The sequence below is a fragment of the Lepidochelys kempii genome, chromosome 1 (assembly GCF_965140285.1).
Source record: "Lepidochelys kempii isolate rLepKem1 chromosome 1, rLepKem1.hap1, whole genome shotgun sequence".
Lineage (NCBI taxonomy): Eukaryota > Metazoa > Chordata > Testudines > Cheloniidae > Lepidochelys > Lepidochelys kempii.
Window position 1 is genome coordinate 276,358,749 of NC_136380.1, and position 13,094 is coordinate 276,371,842.

Here is a 13,094-nt window from a genome sequence, read left to right on the forward strand (position 1 = left end):
CTAGCTTTGGAATGGTATCTCAGGACATCCATCAGACTTTACAAGTATATACTTATTGTTGGCCTTGTAGTTTATCTGCTGTGGGAAGAGGTTCTGAAGCTAAAAGTCTCTTCAATCTTGACAAAAAGAACAATTTTAGAGGGAGTCAAATTTGCGTATTTTTCTTAACATTAAATGAGACTACCAAACATCTCATTTGGAAATAGGTATTAGTTTACAAATGAGTACTCTTCATGCCCTCTTTAATTTGTACTCAGCTTCAATTAAGTAGCAGAAAAAAAACTTCTAATTATTTAAATGAGCATCCCTTCATTCATCCTGAGTCCAGTCCTGCAACCATCAGAAGTAGTCTCACTGACACCAGAAGTTCTGCTCCAAAAAGCAGCTGTATAAAGATGATAGCCTTCTTATTCAAAAATCTCCTCCCTCTCTGTTAGTAGTACCAAGCCAACACAAGTAAGTGTGTACTGGAGTCTGTTATTTCTTCTGCATATTTGTCAGGAGACTGGGTAGTAGGCAGTCAGGCTTAGTGGCTAGATTCCAATTTCCAGAGCCAAGGGTTGAGACAGGACCAGAACTAGGATCAAAGGTCAGAATCAGAGTCAGTGTCCAAATGCCAGAGCCAAGGGTTGAGGCAGTGTTGCAGTCAGGAATCAGAGCTGAGTGTTGGAACTGGATTACCAGAAGTCAGGGAAGGCTGGAGCAGGGCAGGTTCTGAGGGAGGAGCAAGGCAGGGACAGGATGGGAACAAGGCTGGATGCAGGGCAGGACCTGGGCTGAAGCTGTGGAGGAGCAGAGCAGGAGCAGGGGTTGGTGACAGACGAGCACAAGGAGGCAGAAAGTCTGTGTGCATGTGCATTGAGCAGTCACCAAGCTACAGCTCCTGCTGATCTTCAGAACTGGCCTACTGGCTGCCTCATCCAGTCAGGCAGGATGGTCTGTCAGGCAGCCCAGATGACTCGTTAGGGTGACAGGAGTACTGAGTAGGCATAGCTGCAGTGCCTGACTCCTGATAATACTGAATTCTAATCAATCTCTCTTGGGTAATCACACTGAAGCTACTTGTGGTACACAGGCATATTTGAAAGGAGATTCTGCAAAACATTTATTAATGCAGAATAAGACCCAAGCTTGACTCTCACATCTCCAGTCAAGTTTGTAGACCTGGCAGTTTAAGTTTCTACTCTAAACTGAGCTCATTTGCTACAGAAATCAGTCAACAAAAACAAACATAGAAGCCTAGACAGCTTTAAGATTTGAGGACTTCAGTAACTCAGCAAGAGATTATGAGCCTATTGTCAGAATGGGTGGGTGAAGAAGCTCTGTGGCCTGTGGTATGCAGGAGGCCAGACTAGATGCTGGTATGGTCCCTGCCTGGAGTATGGATTGGATCCCTTTGTTCTAGAGATGCATTATTTACTAATATTCTTTCTTTGGCTTTTAAATGCATATTGAAGCCTTACTGTATTTTTTTAAAAAAGGAGTACTTGTGGCAGCTTAGAGACTAACCAATTTATTTGAGCATAAGCTTTCGTGAGCTACAGCTCACTTCATCGGATGTGTATGCGTATGCATCCGATGAAGTGAGCTGTAGCTCACGAAAGCTTATGCTCAAATAAATTGGTTAGTTTCTAAGGTGCCACAAGTACTCCTTTTCTTTTTGCGAATACAGACTAACATGGCTGTTACTCTGAAACCTGTAATTTTTAAATTCAGTTTATACCATTTACTGAATTTTATATCAGTTACTATTTTAATTGTGTTTTCATTTGTTTCACTAATTGTATGTAAAATATAAAATGTCTAAAGCTGTCCGGTAAAAAAAGACCCCACAGTACAGAATGGTAAAGCATTATTCAAAGATATAAAAGGTACAGTAACTAACAAAACATTACCAAGACAATTGATTTATCATTAAGATCAGATTTGTTAATACGAAGCACATTTAGCACTACTAAGAATGTACTGTGTATTAAAAATATACTAAAATGTCATTTGCTTTGGCCAACAACAATAAACACATCATTGATTTTCAAAATGTATGTTATTTTATTATGCTTATCCCTAGAGATTTCTACAGCACCAAGCTCAAGAAACTCCTATTCATAGTCCTCCCATAAATATAGTACTGAAGTATAACTATCTAAACCAAAGTTTATACACAAATAGATTTTTCGATAACAGTCTTAAAATTAGATCCCAATACTACTGAAGATATACTCTGATGGAAAAAAATGCAAGCCGGGATAGACTAAAGATGTATAAAAAGTAGAAAGCATGATTATATGGACTAAATAAAAAAACACCAATTCCATTTTTACTAGAGAAGTGTGTGTACGTCAAAGAGCCTCTGCTGAATATTAAGTATATTTCTGAAACCAAATTAAGCGCTTGATTTTAAAACACTAAATGTATACAAGTAACTTTATGCATGCTTGCAAATTCCATTCAATGGACCTAACTCACATGTGTAAAGTCAATTATTCATGTACAATTCGCTGCAGGATTATACCCTTGGAATTTTACATCTAGTTCTATTTGTTTCAAAATAAAGAATGAAATTTACAAAGCTTCATTTAATGGAACTGAAGATTTGGCAAAGAAATGAGATATTTCAGCGGCTAGAGATAATATATAAATTGGTTGCAAGTTAGAAACACTAGCACATTTTTAAATCTCAAAATAAATTCTTTATGTTAACCTCCTTTCAGTCTGACCTTTTAACATTAGTTTGTTGGCATGTTTTTCCAAGAAAGAATACACATATATTGAGTAATATTCAGTAAAGGTTTGCACTTTCTGATTTACCAGGAGTGGGCACAAGAATGTCCAGATTATATCTTCATGCTCAATCTAGCTCATGGAATTCTTTATTAAATACAGTATTTTTTCTCCTCATTGCTTCATATTGCAAGAACTATTAAAATGAACATATATATTATAGTAATACAAAATTTTTATGCTGTAAGTACATTTTGGTATATCAATTAGATAAAGAACTTCATTCAGTGATTCACTGCATCACATTCTTTCAGCTTCTGTGAATGTAATCCTGTGATTATTTTACCCCAGTATTCTGGTATCTCATAAATGAATTCCAAATGAACAGTGAATTCTTCCACTCCATAGTTTACTACATAACCTTTCCATATATAGCTATTCTTTCCTACCTTTAATCTATTAATTCTAAAATAATCCCAATATCTCTTTCTAGAGCATTATATATATATATATATATCTTGCTTTTATTAAGTAGTCCTCATTTTGGACTTAACATTTCAAAGTGCAGAGCACCCCCAATTCTAGTGTTAGTCAGTGGGAGCTGTGGGAGCTCAGCACTTTCCAGATGACTGTCAGCACATAAAAGTGTGGAATTCTGCTGAGTACAATTTAAATAAACTTAAATAATAATAAAAGCAATGATGAGGTGGTCAGCGACTTCTTAAGAAGGAAAAGGCAGTGGGTAGAGAAGGTGGGTGTCCTAATTCATCTTTTATAAAAATACAACTGCATTACAAAAAAATTAATTACTTTCATTGGATCCAATGTCCATTGAATATATGCTGGATTAGGCCTACTGGGAGGTGGAGAGTACGTCCCAATCATGCAAACATACATCAGAGTAACTTTACTCTTGTGAGCAGCCCCACTGAGATCAATGGACAGGTCTCATGTGAGTCAAGTTATGCACATGCATAGTTTTGGACAGGATTGGACCATAGTCTTCTCCAGGAGCAAAGTGGAGCAGGAGGGTTAACAAAAATATAAAAACAACCCACAACTAAAAAACAAATTAGGGAGAGGTTGGGTTGACAGGAGAAAAGGGAGGGAAGAGTCTCAAAATATTTAAATAAATCAGCATTTCAAACAAACAACTACGTAAGGATTCTTCAAGTTAATGTATTAACCTAAACTCCTGCCTACAAACACACAATAGCTTTACGGCTTCTAAATTGATTTAGCCCATGATTCAGTTATTATAATAGCTTGACAGTTCTTCTTGTTTACAAGTACTAACTATGTCCCAAGATATATTTTTATTAATCCCGTAATATATTACTGAAATTCTAGACAGTAGAGTCAATTCATTTAAATATTCACTTAAATAGCTACATATTATATGGGAAGAAAAAAAACCTACAAGAGAGCTGTTCAAAATGTTGAATGTTACCTTTTTAAAAGTAGAAAATCCCTTTGACCTCCTCAATCACTCTCTTCCCCCTCATTTAACTCCTTCTCTGCCTACAGTACAGCATGGGGTTGTCCAGAATAATTGTCATATTTCTGTTTATACTGTGCTTCAAAACCAAAATTTGGGAGTGACTGGCTGGAATTCTCCAAATGTAAACAGAGCAATGAAAACAATTATTCTGACAGTTATTCTGAATTCAGGTGCCCTGTTGGCCTGTGGGAGTGACGGTGGCATGAGAAGAATGGAAGGAAAGAAGGCAATGAGTAAAATCTTGTTTTAAGAAACAGCCTCTCTTTACAGTTTCACAGGCCTACCAGCTAAATCCACTGCTTGTTTTAACTCAAGGCTGTTCTATATTCAGCTCCAGTCTATACCTCTGATTTTGTCTAATCAGTTTCCCTGCCTTCTGCTCTGCCAATGAGGTCATTCATCTCCAGTTCCCAATCCTGTCACCATGCCTTTTTCACATCATCTCTAGGTAATGAATGTCCTCTTCATCCTGATTTTACCACACCACCATTCAATCCTCCAAGACAAAACCTTTTCACCACTTAATCTAGCTTTTGTTTTCTGCAAGAATCTTAGTATCTCTGATACAAAGTTCTTCTCTGTAAAGTTAAGTACTTGCAAAAGTTGCAAGAAAACATGCAATTATAACTCACAGGTTTCCTGGCATAAGAGCCCTGAACTATTCTTTCCCAGTTGTTTATATATTGCTGATTGACTGTGAATGAAAGCTGCCTTTGAAATTAGAGATCTGAATTTTTTTAGTGCATTTAAAGTTCTCTTTCATCCCCAGAATTTTGATAAATAAGATTACTCTACAGGCTAGTTTTCCAGAGCAAGAAAGCAACAGGAGTTCTCCTGTATAGCTTAATTTGGAATCAGGAAGCCAAACATATTTAGACATTCAGGGCCAAACTCTTGGCTAGTATAAATTCATCTGAATCCAATGGAGCTACACCTATTTACATGTACTGAAGATGTGTCCTCAGGCAGATTTGCTACAACTTTCATTAAAAGGGGGAAGATTTTAATTTTGTCAAACAAAAAGATTGGATAAAAGTTGGAAGTTGAGGCCGTATGAATTATGTGTTACAAAAAGTTGTACATATTGGGCCTGATACTTCTCAGCATTACATTGATTTTACACCTTAGTCCAAACACCTTTTAGTCAGTGGAGTTACACAAGCATAAAAAACAGTGCAACTAGGTGGACCAGGCCCTATTATTTTTATAAAAGCTATCATCCTGAATTGTTGTTTTAAATCAATTTGTCCCACAAGTTCCATCTTTCCTCCAACAGTTCTATTGATGAATCACATACATGGATAGAATCTTAGAATTGCAGCCAATAAGAATAATGTAGCCTTTTTCTGTTGGTTTTACTTTTCCTGATACCTCACCTATTCTATTTGGTAGAAGTAAGCAGGTAAGAAGAGCATTTTAACCTTTGACCAATGCTTCTTCCTTAGCTCTGCTGTTATTTGTGGTGGAGGAGTTGAGAAAGAGAAAATGAGCATGTGTGCTTAAAGCAAGATTCCTATAAGTTCCAAAGTTGCTTTTAAAAAACGTCCCTTAGATAGAATCAGAATGGAGAAAGGTTAATTCTGTTTACATGCTAGCAAAATGGGTATACACTTTTGTTTGTAGTGGGCGAGCTTGAAGCATGATGACTATCTCTGCCATTGGATGTAGAATGCCTGACCAGTAAGAGGAAGCAGCATAGCCTGACACCAACACTTCAGCTTCCACTGGTGAATCTGCAAAGGAGATCTCTGTAGCGCAGACTAGTGAAGATGCCACGGAAAATATTCAGCTTTTGGATCCCGAGTTGAGTTTTGCAAGGCTGGCAGTTAGAAAAATTTCCATTTGTAAACATAGCACATTTCATAGGTAAATCACTACTAAAATGGCATTTTGGAGTGCTATGTTTGTCTCAGTCATTTTATGAAGTAAAACCACATAGCAAACCACTCTGAAAGCAAAGCGAGGAAAATACAGATCATCAGGATATGTAAATTTAATAAAAATTGTGCAAAACTTTGTGTGCAATACAAAAATAAGGGTTACAGAAAAAAGGCTATTGCATACCTCTATCTACAAAAATAGGAAGCTTTAGAAACCTGCTATACCTGGATTCAGAAACAACTCTGAACCACTACTAACTGAGATTATTTTAGAACACTATTCTAATTGCTAAAACCAAACAATATTTCCAGCCAAGAAAAGTAGAGAGAGGTGTTGTATGAATTCCAAAGAAATATCACAACAGTGAATTGTTCTCATGGGATCTCAAGAGATTTTAAAGACATAAGAAAGTAGAGTAATTATTACAGAACATTCCTTTAAGAGAGAGTTAATTTAGAAGAAAAGTACAGCTATAGTGGCATAATCCTCTGTATCTCTCTCTTGTAAGTGGACACAATGAAAAAAACGATAACATTTTGCTGAGAAAATCTTAACGCAGGACCATATTTGTGAATGCTTGCGCCAAATGTCATTTGCCAAAATCCTTAGAGTAACCCTAGACAATCATTCTAATGATTGGTTTCACTCTTATTCCTATTGCCTGTGGTTTTTTTTTTAAATAAATATGATTAGGACTGTGTAGAATTAGCTGACTACTCAGTATATGAACGAGGATGCAAGTAAATGAGTAAAATAAAACAATCTCCAGAACCTTGGAATTTTTACAAATGAAAACACTCCATACTTAACTCCAAAGAGGTCAAGTCTTATGATAGTGTTACAGAAGTTATTCATGACATACACATAACTTTTCTCCAAAATGTGCTTTGTGCCCTAAGCTTGATAGTGCTCAAAGGAAGTTATGGGTCAGAAGCCAATTCCTACATTTTGTTTTGAATAAAAGACTACAAAGTACAGATGAGTGAACCTCATAAGCTTCAGAGGTTACACTTGGTTCACATAAGCACCAGAAATGCTTGGATGCTTACCCAACCCTTTTGAAGTTCCCAATCCCACCCTCTCAGCAACCTCAAGAATCCCCAGCTCTTGGCACCTTCAGCCCTCCTCTGGAAGGCTCCAAGATCCCCACACAGTCTTCCTTCCAAAGGCTCCCAGAATCCTGCTGCCTTCTTACCTCTGATTCCACCGCTCTCTACAAGATCCCAACCAGACCACTGTCCCTACACGTTCCAGGTGATGTGCCCACGCAACCAAATCTCCCACACATCCTAACTTTGTAAATAAAGCTAGGGAACTCAAACTACAACAGCTTTGTTAGACTGTGGCAAGACCACAAAGCTTCTGTATCTAAATAATATTGCACTTGGAGCTTTCTCTATTAAACATAACTCAGAGTATATTGACCTCCAGATGTCCAATATGGGATATCACCACCAGAGAATATGCTACAATTGCTGGAGGCTGCAGCTTTATCAGAAGAAGAGAAGCCGGAGAGAAAAATTAATAGTGGAACAGGATAAATGTTGAGGTATTGCCCAAGGCAGAGATTTTCAAAATTGAAGTGCGGTTGCACATTCTGCCCTTTTGAAAGACAGGCTACTTTTTAAGTGTCTAAATATGGACTTCAGAACATAGTTTTAGGCTCCTGGTTTTTTGAAAATCACAATGTAAGATGCTTAAGGTGGACACAGGATACTTAATTATTAAGACGATCTATCTTCATAAGACCCACTGCTAGCCACCTGCCTTGACCTGAGTCCCCACATTCTGCGCCTCCTGGCTTCAACTCTTCTTTAGAAACGAGTCCTATGAAGCTCTAAAAACAGTTGGTCCCCGAGTGTCTTGTCAGTCTAGGACTTGGATCCACTATTCTTTTGAGATCTGCACTCAATCTACCTCTGTTTAGAGAGGTTTTGAGAACCTCCAAATGCTGGGCCCTCCAAAATGTCTCTCTGTTGGACAGTCACCCCTGCAGATCAATAATTGTCACTGTTCGTGTGTCAAAATTTATTTTTTGTGGGGGGAGGGTACAAAATAAACAATTAATGTACGGACCCACAGAAAGCCATATCAACAGCTTTTTTGGCTCCTCAACCCAAGGTGCAGTCATGCCTAAAACTGAAGGACTTGATTGATACAGGGCCAGGGAAATCTGCCTGTTTGTAAGCAAAGATAATACTGTATTTGCATAGTCTCCATAAGGAGATTTGTGATGTCTTTTTTCCCTTTTAAGAATCACAGGAATAAATTATTAGAACCTGACAAAACTTATGGACTCTTTACAGTCAAAGAATGCACATGGTTACAAGATGCACATATTCTGCCTGTTTTGTTCCTAACATCATTTGGTTTTTGTTCCTTCCTTCCTTCCCTCTTCCTTTAGGAGCTCAAGAACTGATAAGAGGGGGGAAAAGGCTTAGAGAAATAAGGTATACACTTCAGGCTACCAGGAGAAAGAGGAAAAACAGTGAGGAGAAAGTGGGTGGGTTGAGCTACTTATAGCAGCTGTGACTGACAAGCCATCTTTGTCTCCTTACTTCCAGGTAGTTTGCAACATGAAGGATAAGTCCTAAGTAGGCTTAGGAAAGAAAGGTTGCATGACAAATCAATAGTTTAAGAGCTGTGTAACATTGTTCTATTTCGTAAGAAGATAATAGTAATTATTTTTCAAGAGAGGATTGTTTCATTTAGTAATGTTCTCAAATATTTCTTTTATCACTTTTCTTAAGATTGGAAAAAGTGAATGCTTCTAAAGTTTAAGCTGATGCTGAATATATCTATGAATTCTCCAGGACAGCTCTCAAAGACAAGAGCTTCAATTGGAAGCAAGAATTTGTTATTTATTAGATTTTATTTTGAAATAATTTGGTCATTCTTTTCTATTATTGCTACATTAAATATCCATGTTCCTTTAAAAACAAATGAATTAATGATGAATAAAATTTCTCCTCACATTTAGCCTGTGGGTTAGAAGATATCCCGTGTTCTAAAACTAAAAGGATTTCATGAGCCAAGCTACAAACAATGAGATACATATGGATTTTTGTGTGGAGAGAGAAAGAAAGGAAATTGACACTTCACTTTCCTCCTTTGTCCCTCTAAAAAGTATTGATATTAAAGCCAATTACAATACTGGCTGCATTGATGACCTCTTCTCACAGAGTATGGAAATGGATGTTGATACAATTAGCACATTCTTGGCACACAGATCTCCAAGTACTTTAGTAAGAGTGTAACCCAAAGTTCTTGACTCTTTAGAAGCAACTATATATAAAGCCCCTAGGCTATGGGCTGGAAAAGATTAGCTAGACCCCACATTACCTCATCTATATAACGATATCATACATGCCATGATAAATTTATATAAGGGAGCAGATTATGATAAATCTATATGAGGGTTAAATGGGAGTTCTGGGTAATTAATGGCAGACAACTGGATGGAGAAGCTTACTATAGTATCTCTTGGCATTTCAATTGTATAGATGCTAAAAGCATGACAGCAAAGATGTATAAAACCCTCAATCATTCCAGACACAGAATTTCTTGTCCTTGATGTACAGGAACACCTAGAAGAGTAGTTAATATGGACAGGAACTTGCAGAAGAAATAGAGGGTCACCCATATTAGTAAGCCAGAATGCAATCATTGGAGCAGCCAGGCAGGGAGAAAGCACTCCTAGAGTTTGAAAACAGATGTTACAGAAGTCTTCTTCCCCACCAGTCAATGTACCAAATATTATGTGACCATGTTAAATAACTGAGGTGACAGATCTCTGGATATTTATACATTCTGGATGACCCTTTAAAGGCAAAATATACCATCAATATACAAAAATATACTAATTTTAATTGGACACAAAAATATGTGAATTTAGGGTTAGACTCAATTCCAGTTCCCGCCTCCATGAGTTCAGTGACTCCCCTGACAACAGAGCTAGTGCAGGTCTATTGCAGAAGGATGAGCTGAATGCAAAGAATTGGCACCTCATGCTCACTGCAGCTGTGCAAGGCCTCCTGATGCAATTGTACTGAGAAACAGGCAAAGTGGAAGGATCTATCACTGCATGAATCCTCACCTGCCTTTTCACTTTGTAACATGCCATAGAAACTGCTTTGCCTCCTAGCCTGAAGTAATCACTCCATGACCCTGGGAGGGGTAGAAAGATTCCTCCCGTTTACATCTGTTCTGTGCCTGACCTGGCCATTCAGGCCAGGTGCTTGACTCTGTATTTGCACCTAGATGAGCAACTATTAAGAATATTCAGGTAATGACATGATAGCACTCTGATATGGAATACACGCTATAAACACCACTGTTATTCATTTTAGAAAAATACTATAATAGTTGGAATAAAGAGAGATTCCAGGCCAGATCTCCATGTGGTATAAAAGGCCATAGCTCCACTGACATTAATGCAACTACACTGATTTACACTAAATAAGGATCTGGTTCACTGGGTGTAAAATGCAATACAACATATGTGCCTTTCCCTTCTTTGATATACGTGAACAGATATTTTCCTCCCTGTGTGAGAAAGGAAGTTCTGCAACTTTCTAGTATTGAGTATTATTTGAGAGAAAGATGGGAGCAAACAACACAGTTGCTCTTTATGTTGGATACGTTTTAAAATCCCAAACATTAAAAGGTAAAATTTAAGCCTACTCTGCTGGTTCAAACCCCCATTTATGCCCGCAAAATTATTTCCGGGTACTTGTGCCTCTGTTTGATTTGCACTCTCAAAAGGGTGGCTGTCCTTTTGAAAATATACCCCTGAAAAGTTTATAGCTACTCAAAGACTGAAGAAAAACTAATTTTGATTGTTAAAAATTATTCCAAGTCATAAGTAATAAATTGTATGTCTATATAATAAACACCATTCCTGTTTTGTTTAATCCAGTGCAACTCTAACTTGGGTCCTCAAAAGGTGGCTGATCCTCAGGTCACTAGATACTGGTACAGTTCCATTTTGATACACGGCAAAGGCAAAAATATTTTATAAGCCCTAAGAACACGTGATCTCTGGCCAAGGAGGGGTTAACCACATCAGAAGTAAGTCATCTCAACCTCCCTTTTGAAGTTATGGTGGGATTTTAACACAGGACTTTTGCAAGCACTCATGAGCTCCATACAGTACATCACGGCTCACCCAGATCCAAATGTCCATGACAAAGCCATATACAGTTCCATGGAGCCAGCCACAATGAGTTCCTTTCTTGTACTTGAAATCATGACAAGGAAAGCAGGGTGAGTGAATGAGGATGTGCAGAAAACTCAGAGAGCTCCAATTACAGGTGAGTAACTTTCTTCATCCAGAATTGCTCCTACAGATACTCAGTTTCCATCCAGTTTCCAGAAGTGTGGTAGGCTGTACTGTGTAGTATTTAATTCACACTGGATTAATTCTCCCCTGAAATGACCCTCTGACTGGCTCTGAGCGACAATTAAATCCTTGCTGGAGTCTACTCTGCCAACTGCTTCCAAAAACAGAGCCCCAACCGTGCAAGTATTTTCCAAGAGGAGTTTCTGTTGTTTTGCAGGAAAGTGAAGATGATGTTGCATAAGGTTCCTTTTCCATGTTTAGTGAAAAGATTTGGCTGTTGGCAGTTGTTCGATTCCCTAGATGCTGTAGAACATTGCCTAAATGTTTTATATATCAATTACCAGGTTTTGAACTTTACTTTATTGCTCTGTAATTCCTTTGGTGATCTTTGTCATCTCTTAAAAATGAATATTTTTTGCTCAAGTTCAGTCCTCTGAAACTTCACTTATCCTCCCTGAACTGCCAATATTATTGACAATTATTCCAATTAACCTCTACCCTGATATAACGTGACCCGATATAACACGGGTTTGCATACAACGTGGTAAAGCAGTGAATGAGAGGAGGTTGGGAAAAGGATGCCCCCCATACTCACCTGCGGTGGGAAGCTGAGCACCGTGGCTGGGAGCTGGCAGAGTGGAGCAGGCTGGGGCTGGGCTGCTCCACTTCCCGCTACTGGTGAGCATGGGACCTTTCCCCAACCTCCCCCACCCCGAGCGACACTGGAGGCAAGGAAAGCGGAGCAGGCTGGGGCCGTGTCGCTCCACTTCCCGCTGCCAGTGAGCGCAGGGGGCGTCCTTTCTCCAACCTCCCCACACTCACAGGCGGCAGGAAGTGGAGTGCCGCGGCTGGGAGCTGGCGGAGTGGAGCGGGCTGGGGCCAGGCTGCTTCGCTTCCTGCCGCTGTCGGCGAGTGCCTGTTAGGGGGCAGGGTGTGTGGATAGCCGTTGGGGCAGTCAGGGGACAAGGAGCAGGGGGGGCCAAAGCAAGTTCGATATAACGCGGTCTCACCTATATAGCACGGTAAGATTTTTTGGCTCCCGAGGACTGCGTTATATCGGGATAGAGGTGTAGTTCCTGTGGTACTGCAGATGGACGTTCTGGAGTACTGCTTCTTTAGCCTGTTCCTTCCCAATTTCACTATCCCTTTCTTCATTAACTATTCTTGTATTAAGGACCCTGATCCTCCTTGTCATTTTCCAAAAGACAGGTGAGACTGCTGAATCGTTTAGCAGCTTTCTCCACATCCTGTTGTTGATCGTGGTGGTTTGTTTATTTATTTAGTTATCCCTTAATGTTAATTAGCAGATCTATTTTCCTTTAATTTCAAATATGTTTTTCTTTTAGAAGTTTGCATCCATCAGTGTCATAGCTCCCAATCTGCCAAATGACCCGACTGATTACTATGTTGGTGACATCACACCTATTCGGGAACCTGGGGACCACTTGTGAGGGTCAAGGCCAATCCATATTTTCTCCAAAAATTATGGTTTTGTAATATTTTTGAAACTACATTGTACCTTTTACCCCACAGGGTATAAAATATTATTAAAAGGGTTACAAAACTGCACATTTTTGGACAAAAAGAACCACTTGCTCGATCCATTTATTTGCCTTCAGGTTCTAGAAATAGATAAGGTTCCACGGTGGG

The 13,094-nt window shown here is 38.8% G+C and overlaps 1 protein-coding gene across 1 annotated transcript in view; it reads right to left on the minus strand.

Annotated features, from left to right (window-relative positions):
• Nucleotides 1–13,094, minus strand: part of LRRIQ1 (leucine rich repeats and IQ motif containing 1) — a 187,922-nt gene that overhangs the window by 83,711 nt on the left and 91,117 nt on the right. The gene's annotated exons all lie outside the window — the stretch shown is intronic.